Source organism: Ruditapes philippinarum, unplaced genomic scaffold (assembly GCF_026571515.1).
Source record: "Ruditapes philippinarum isolate M1 unplaced genomic scaffold, ASM2657151v2 ctg9744_1_1_1_1, whole genome shotgun sequence".
NCBI lineage: Eukaryota > Metazoa > Mollusca > Bivalvia > Venerida > Veneridae > Ruditapes > Ruditapes philippinarum.
In genome coordinates, this window is record NW_026860255.1 from 23,128 (window position 1) to 32,787 (window position 9,660).

General features: G+C 30.5%; 1 long non-coding RNA gene across 1 annotated transcript; it reads left to right on the forward strand.

Annotated features, from left to right (window-relative positions):
• The first annotated feature begins 110 nt into the window (after positions 1-110).
• On the forward strand, positions 111-3,029 carry LOC132759416 (uncharacterized). Its single transcript, XR_009629708.1, has 3 exons — positions 111-599; positions 1,646-1,766; positions 2,749-3,029. It is a non-coding gene; the product is annotated as an uncharacterized LOC132759416 (long non-coding RNA).
• The last annotated feature ends 6,631 nt before the right edge of the window (positions 3,030-9,660 follow it).

Here is a 9,660-nt window from a genome sequence, read left to right on the forward strand (position 1 = left end):
TGCGATCCGGAAAACAGTTTAGGTCTCAACCCGGTACGGAATTAAACCCAATCCGTTGTAGTCTAGAAAGTAGTTCTTTAAAATTTTGAAGTGGCCCAATTTAAGTCATCTCTAGTTAGATTGGTCATAATTAAAGTGTATTTATTGCATGTTTGTAGTTTTTGTGTGTTATATGATGTGTTTAAAAGTTGTTTTTTGTGTATTCTCCAGGAACTCATTTGTTGGCGGAAGGATTAAAGATGTACCACCCACCAGCAGTCAGGAGTTTTCAAAGTGGTGAATTTAAACTGTGTTACAACACAGTGAAGATTTCTGAAAAAAGTAGATGGCTAACCTATTATATTTTGGGCCTCATTTGACTTAAATAGTGTTGATGTTTAAAGTTGAAGACAGTATATAATTCATCAAGAACAGTGGAATCCAGAATTAAGCCTCAAATGTGACTGATTTACTATAGAACAAAGAACACGAAAATTCACCAGGCCGTCACCAAGAGGAGAAATTTGAAAAAATGGGAACTGGTTGATGGATATGGATGAAACTTTGCATTAGTGTTGTGTTTATGCATAGAAATCAGGAAAATAAAGGATAACTGACAGGTTTGAAAATTTTAAATTTTATTTCAAATTTTAAATTTTGACATTTTAAATTGGGACAGATGTTGTTATTGTTATCTCCCCTTCAAATGTAGATGTCTGCTACTGTGTCAGTAAGTGCAGAAGAAGGGTACAGAGCTTTTGCATGAAGGATTAACCACATTTTATTGAATTAAAACTGTAAAAATGAATTTAAAATTAAAAAATGAAATATAAATTTTGTTTAAAGCAGTTAATAAGTTGATAAATTTTATTTTTTGCACCCTGTGTTTAGCAATTTACATAGTTCTATAGCTTATTTTCATAAGATTTATATAGAAAATGATAAGTTTTAGAGAAATGCATCTTAAATTATGGATAAACCATGCATTGCATGGCATTGGGGAGTGCATGTTTTTTTTAGGCTGGTTACATTGGCAAAAAAGTGATTGGCAAGCTCATTCCAGAGGTCTTAGGGGCCCAAGAAGCACCGGCCATGGGATTCGAACAAGCACCATAGTAGCCTATTGCTCATATGGACCACGCATTATATGCACTGATGTTTCAGCAAAGTATTGATGCTGTAGTAATCAGATTGTAAATATTCACTATTGTCTTGTATTTCAATGAAGCAGAACTGACAATTGAACAGGACAAATGTGATTTACATGTTGGAAATATAGGCATTTTCAGTGTAGTGAAACTTGATGTTTTGCTGTGCTGCAGAATGTATTTGCTAATATATACATACAAAAGATTTTCTAGTCATTAAACAGTGAGTTTATGGATAATTGGCTCATTTAGAATAACACAGTTGGTGTGATTGTTGTTGTTGTTGTAGCAGCTGCTACAGCAGTTAAATTAGGTTAGGTTTATAATGTCTAAACTGTTATTTCCATGCAGGCATGCATTTTTAAGCACACAATATTTAAGCCTTCCTGTGTGAATTAGCAAATCAAGCCATTGATTAATTAAGAAATTATTTTCTTTCTTTTTTGGATATCAGAATAACAGCATAAATGCCTCTTATAATTTCCTTCGACATGTACTAGTGTTGCATATTTTTTCAGACCATGCAGTTACCAAAGCCGGGGTTTGAGTACAGCCTACCTTACCTTATACTGGTTAAGATCTATGGAAGAACTCTTTCAGCTCAGTTTGGCAGCAGATTTGTCAGGACAAGTTGAGAAGGTAATAACTTATGTCTAGTTTGTCACTTCAGCTATTGACGGCAACGACTCCCAATGCTCGGGCAATATTTGGTAGATATTTTGATGTATATCAGGAGAAAATTTCTCTTATTTTGACTATTTTAACACTTCTCAATGATTTAAAGTGGGAGACAGTATGTGCCATCATTTTTTAGCCTTATTTGTGTGAGAGTTGGCTAATCTTACTTTGTCAGAAGACATAGCCCATGGCGATATAGTAAACTCTTTGCTAAACTTAAGATTTCCTCTGTTTGTCTTTATTGATATCTTAAGCAAACAATATAGGGTATATATCTTGGTACTTTACTTTATTTACCATGGAATATAGGTAAAAATCATAATCAGTAAGTTTTATTGCAATGTTGAAGGAAAAAGTTATGAAAAAAGCACATTTAATTGTGATTACATGTATTTTAACCCAAAATTTCATGCTCTCATTAAAATAAATGGAGTTTATATTACAATTTTAAAGCAATAAGGGCTTATTCTTTCATAAAAATAACTAAATGACATTAGCCGGTAACATCAAACTTTATTTGAAGAAAATCCATTGGCAAAACAAAAGATATGACAGAATTTGTGATATAAATTTTTGCGTAAAATTCTATTGGCCGAGGCTGATTTTTCGCATGAATTTTTATATTTAAGAAATTGTACTGCATTAATGTAATTTGTTAGAGACATGTCAAACCTATATGAATGTACTTGTATAACACTAAATTACTAGGAAATGAGTATAAATTTTGGCTAAACTTAAGTTTTGGATTCATTTAGGTCTCAACCCGGTACGGAATTAGACCGAACCCATTGTAGTCTAGAAAGTAGTTCTTTAAAATTTTGAAGTGGCCCAATTTAAGTCATCTCTAGTTAGATTGGTCATAATTAAAGTGTATTTATTGCATGTTTGTAGTTTTTGTGTGTTATATGATGTGTTTAAAAGTTGTTTTTTGTGTATTCTCCAGGAACTCATTTGTTGGCGGAAGGATTAAAGATGTACCACCCACCAGCAGTCAGGAGTTTTCAAAGTGGTGAATTTAAACTGTGTTACAACACAGTGAAGATTTCTGAAAAAAGTAGATGGCTAACCTATTATATTTTGGGCCTCATTTGACTTAAATAGTGTTGATGTTTAAAGTTGAAAACAGTATATAATTCATCAAGAACAGTGGAATCCAGAATTAAGCCTCAAATGTGACTGATTTACTATAGAACAAAGAACACGAAATTTCACCAGGCCGTCACCTTTAATGTATCGAGATTATGGTATCATGATGTTTATACATATACATGTACATGTATATGTGTAAGTGAAAACAAGGTACACTATGGAATTGGCAAGATCTTCAAACAAACATAGGTTACTTTTTAACAACACTAAAAGTCTTGGCAAAAAGCATATTATGAAAATTAAGTAAGAGTCTGAAACACATATGACTTCTACATGTGATCATTATTATTTTTCTAAATGTTTACATGTATTTATTTATTATTTATTCATTAATGTTTTTCGTTTGTTTGTATTGTTGTTTGTTTGATTGTTGTTGCTTTTTTTAAAAAAATTTATACGTTTCAATTTCCTCATACTTTTGATCTATCGAAAATACATAGAGGATATTTGTTTGTTTGTGTGTGTGTAAGATAAAGTTTTATCTCATCGAGTGGGCTTTAAAAACAGTATTATACTGTTTTTAAAGTTCACGAGATGAAATAAATTTACATCTTGTACAACAAACTTAATATTAACTTTAATATTAAAATCTGTTATTCCAATTGGTAGCCTCATTTTAGCAATAGTCTTGGGCTAAAAAATAAGTTCGACAAACAACATTAAATGGCGGAGATATTATTCAATTATTTTATTTAAAAAACATGAATAATCGCTTGTTTTAATAATAAAAACAAACAATTCTTGTAGAAGAAAAAGTCTCACCATCCGACCTTATTTCCGTTACTTACAGCGAATTTATATTAGACCTGGCTTTGTGAAATGTAAGCAGCCGCCATTTTTAAAAATTGTGCATTTCATCGGAGGAAAATAATTGTGTTTAATTCAGAGGGATATCATTTTGATTTGTTAGTCATAAACCATTTTAGAAGAAAAATAACTTATTTGAGGATTGTAGCAGACAATAAATAAGTGTTTGCAGACGTGTAAACATTCAAAAAGCGGCTAGGAAATTGGAAAACATGGAATTGTTGAAAGGCTGCCTTACGAACGCTGGGTTGTTTTTTACTTTTTCTTTGGGCTGATGGCTGTCATTGCTTTTCAAGTTTTCTTATAGAATACGGCAGTTATTGCTCGTAGTATACTTAGATATGCCGAAAATGTCATCAAGAGCAGTTTTGCATGTGGAAGGAATGTATTTTTCAGACTGTAAAAATGAAGCAAAAAAAATAAGAGACGATATTTGGTGATTAGTACTTTGAATGAATAGAAGTATGTTTTCTTCTTTTCATTATTTTTGACATTTAAGTTATTTATCAATTTCAGCTTTGCTTTTCTTTAAACAGCCCTGACATTGTCAGAATTGTCAGCAAAAATAAAATTGATGTACCACATTGATAAAAATCTTAAAAAAATTAGTTTCGTCATTGAAAAGTGTGAAATTATATTTTGATAATTTTCACCGTGAAAGTATCAAATATAATTTTCACGAATAAATCAGTAATCCATCAAGAAGCAGAAGATAAAATGTCCTCGTTTAATCTTTTCCTTTTTCAAAGTGTTATTATATTAATAGACTCGTATTCTTAATATTGATTATCTATATTCATTTCATTTTAATTGACATAAGGCAATTCAAAGATCACCGTCCAAGGGAATGATTCAATGAAGTTGTCAATTATCATTGTAAATATCGTTATTGCACCTCAATAAGAAAATTGTTGGATGTCCGCATGGAAGGTTTAACATGAGTAAAATGAGTTACTTAATAAGTTGTTTAATAAGAGAAAAGCTGAAAGGACTTTATGTAATAGAAATGCTTCGGATTGAAATGATTTACTTAAAATACTATATACGGGAATAAAGGAATCCTATATTTTCTTGTAGCTGTGTTATTAATTGTACATATTAAAATATTGAAAGTTGATGTATTACAGGATTAGTTCATAATATTTTTTTTTCAAGATATTAACTTTAATATATTATACTTGACTTTGAATATTGTTGTCAATATTTGCAATTAATGTTATAATTTATGAATTTATGTCTATGATTCATGCGGCAGATTTTAAAGTAAGAAGCATCTAGACATGAACAAAGCTGGTGGCCTTTTGAAACGTAAAGAACACAAATATTCTACTTCCATTTTCAAAATCCAAATGATAGTTTAATAGTTTTAAAGAAATCATCAATGACTCTCAGATATGCATTAAACTATCAATGAAAATTAGATTTATTTGTAAGCAAATTATTCACATAAATTTTCATAGGAAAATGTATACATGTATACGGTTTTTAAAAGTCTTTATCCTTTATCTTTTGAAAATGATTAATGACTTTAACTGACAAAACTTTCATCTCATGAAGAATATATTTTTATCATTAATCAAAACTTTTGAATCATACAAGTTTTTAGGCGCAACTTAAAAAGTTGAGTTCTGACAGGATCAAACGTTTGATATTTCTCTAATCATTGCAAAATAGAAAAAGACAAAAAATGTTTGAAATTGCGTTTCATGAAGAACATAGATAACTCATCATACAAGGTAGAAGTTCTGAAATGTCTGAATCTGGCAAATAAATTCTTAATCAATGAAATATTGTGTTAAGGTAAAATAAGGTTATAAATTTTCTGCTGCGACATATTTTTGATCTTGAAAATTAACCAATAACTGTTAAGCATCAATTATATATGGTGTTGTTGTTGTTGTTTCTTTTGTGCGAGTGTTTTTGAATGGCTAGCTTTTAAATGCGGTGTGATAGGATCGTTCCGATGATAACATTGATGTTCGTGAACTACTTGCATTAAAGGAGCCCCAGTACCATTGCAGTATAATGTTAGGAAAGGCAAAGCCTATTACTGTTTTCTTGATAATATGTATTAAACGTTTTACAATATTGGGATAAATAGAGCGATTTGGAACAAATTTCAAACAAGTTATAGATCTGTAGACTATTTTAGTCTCTGATTTTTCCTCAGAAATCTTATCTGTTGTTAATATATAATGTAACGAGAGTAAGGTGAAAATAAAATATTTTTTTTCATTGGATACTTTTTAGAAAATTAATATGTAACATTAAAATTAATGTTATTTAATATTTTTTCATTTAAAAAAATTCCTCGGATAGCTGCTGGATTCGACAATTACCACTGGAATATTTTTACAATCATTAGCCTCTTTGACGAATTACAATATATTACAACAATTGCTGTCTGTGAAGTCAAATAAATTCTTATCAAATACTGATCATGCAATAACTAAAGAATTTAAATTATTTTTGGTTATATTAACTTAATTATTAATTTTATTTTTCTTTTCTTCAAAATATACTTTTAGATATTTTATTATTATTATAATAGTTATCATTATCATACTTTAAATTTAGTCATGTTATTTGTACAAAAAGTAAATCTTAGTAGATACATTTACTTAACATACATTGCTGTCGTATCCATGGGTCGTCTAACAACGGTCAAAGACGTTTATTCAAGCCGCGTATTTCTAACATTTCACTAGCTCATTAGTATACTTTTATCAAGATGACATCGCCGATTGCAATAAGTCAATCGTCTTATTATGCTTTCAAACCCCTAGAACATGGTTCTACGGTGCTATACAGGTACATTTGCAGTATTATTTAATCTTGGGGCCACAACTGATTATCTTGAGGCCTCAAAATATCATTTGTAGCCTCAACATATTATCTTGTTGGCACAATCAGTTATCTCGAGGCCACAATATATATTATCTTGAGGCCACAAGATATTATCTGGAGGCCACAAGATAGTCAATTGTGGTCACAAACTTAAAATAGGTACTGCATATGTCACCTCTATTCCAACGTATTGTTTCAGTAGTTTGCTTGCCATATTCTACTGTCGTTCTATATCTGTAGACCTGTTGAAATCTTAAATCTAAACGACTGGATTGTTCCAGGGTAGCATTTTATTAAAATATTGGCAGCACAATAAGGCAATTCAGACGTTTTTTATTTATTCTTGGTACATTTGTTATGTTCATAAATTGAATAAAGGCGTTGGAAGATGGTCATTAAAACGTTACCATGGCATCCGTTTTTGTTGCCTTTTTTTAAAATTTGTTTTACAAAAGATAATGCATTTGTTTTATTCATTACAATTCATATACATCTCATCTTGTGTAACAAACATTTCTTGATTCATGTTTTGATTAGAAATTTTCGGATGGATTAAGAGCTCATCTTTGTTTTATTTCTATTTTTCTTTAAAAACAAAAATGCTTTTAGTCATTAACTTAGTAACGATGACATTTTGTTTTCAGCAAATGGTACGGAGGTTAATGTTTAGTTAAACTCACAATATTAAGACATCTACATTGGCTGGAAACCATATTCGATTAAATTTCGTACGTACAGCGGCTTGATTTTGAAACATGCAATTTTTATGAAAAAAATTAATTTGAATCGCATTTTTTCACTTCATTTGGCATTGACTTGTATGTTTAGAAAAAAAGAAGCATAATCAAATCTAATTAACATATTGAGTCGGTTACATGTATGCGATTAGTTGACTTTGAACCACTTGAAATTTGTCACTCACCGCTAATTTCGAATCCCTCAGGAACTTCAAATTATTTCATGAGAGGAAGATATCCAGCCAGCTTGTTGTGCCTGAAATATTATATGGAGGGACACCTGAGGTTTTCCTTCATTAGTAAAAGCTGGAAAGTCTTTATATTTGTGCGACGTAAAACCCAACAGACCAACCATGGCATGGTAGCTTAAAACCCCGTAAAATTATTGCGAAAACATTGCCACATGTAACTGAAAGTGACACAATCTTAAGAAGTTGCACATATAGTGCAAAATAATAAGTATTGTTTAGACTGTCATCTATTAATTACTGAAACCGACTGACATTCATTAAGAAAGTGAAAACTTTATTAGCGAAAACAATCATGGTTCATTTATTCTAAAATGACTTTGTCTGCACGATCAAACTTTAGATGATAATGAAGTGTTATCAAGGACAAGAGTACAAACATCTGCCAGAGTGCGTTTTTGCGTTTTTGGCGCATTATTTTCGGCCATGACGCAATGAAATTAAGTTAGTGCGTATTTTGTGACGCAAGAATTTCACCGTCGCTGAATTCAACACGAGTCAGATATACAGACTATAAACCGTCAATTCAGTATAAAAATGTACGGAATGTTTACCGTGGGCTCCACAATAATTTTAATGAGAAATGAAATTTACCGGGTCCGTGGTCCGGCATTTAGCCAATTTCAACTAGTTAATAAACGCTTGCATTTATACGATACTGCATATATTGAAAGCGCCCAGACAAAATTATTTATTTTGTTGTCGTCATATTCCGCGAACGAATTAACTGTCTGTGGAAAATGCCGTTTGCTCCAAAATAGCGGAGATTGACCAATTTCTTTACGAAAAATACACAAAATATTGTTGTCCATGACCAAAAAGAAGTATCGTATAAAAAAATGTTGACGATGACCCCAATTCCCCGAAAGAAAAACAATCCATTATAAATGGTGCAATTTTGTTGATGAATAGATTGACTAAAAAAATTAAAATAACTATTAAAAATATAACACAAAAACAAGTATTTAACAATATTTTTATTCACAGATAGTTGAACTACATGATGGATACATAAATGTTCTCTGGCAAGAAGTAAAGTGCCCTAGAAAATGAAACTTATAAAGTGTTACCTGTTGTTTTTTACATTTTTGTTAAATTTATTGGCATGACCCTTATGAATTTGAAATGACCCCTAAAATATCATACAGGGGGTCATAAAAGACCCTCAGAAAATCAGAGCTGGCAGAAACACTGTATCACAATCGAACTACAATAAATTTGTAAATCTATATGTAATTCAAATTGTTGTTAAATACGTAGAAATTTAGAATATTGCTTGCCTATTTATATTTATCTTTAATTAATAATACTGCAATTTGTAACATAATTTTTAAGAGATAATCATGTACTGTGTATAATTCTAAATAGGCAGCAGCTGTTAATCTATTTGAAAAATAATTTTCAATTTTCCTCAAAAAGAAAGATTTTGTGAGTTGCATTGAGTTTTGACAGGTTATATGGTATGTAGAAACGATTGTTTGCAATATAAAAACCATCTAAATATTGTCATATTGTATTAACGATATACTATGCTCAAATTTGATATCAGAAAATATTGATAATTGCTACACAGTCTCTTTGAAAATATTAAATAAACATGTTTTGATTTCACACAAAGTTGATATGTCATGTTATGCTCTACACACTTTAGATCGTCACAGTATGAATATATCATGTCGTTAAAAAAACTCGCATTTTTTTTTAAAGAAAAGACCAACTTTACTTGTCCCATAATAGAGAACGTAACTTCAAATGCATAGGTTATTCATTTTTCAATTCAAATTAGACATATTCAGTAAGAATTTCATGGGTTTTAATAAATTTCTTTGATTAATATAATTTACTAAAAGATGAGCATAGTATATCTTTAAGATGAACGTTTTACGTCCGCTCTAGGTAAGATATTCGAAAGAATGGAAACTAAGCATTTATCTAATCGTTCTGAAGACAGTTTCTTTCATAGTCAAAGAGCATTATTGATCTGTGCCAGAGTTCCTTGCTGTACTTTAATAGTTAATCCCTTGCAAGAAGGTACAAACACACATGCGTATGTAAGTATTATCCTAT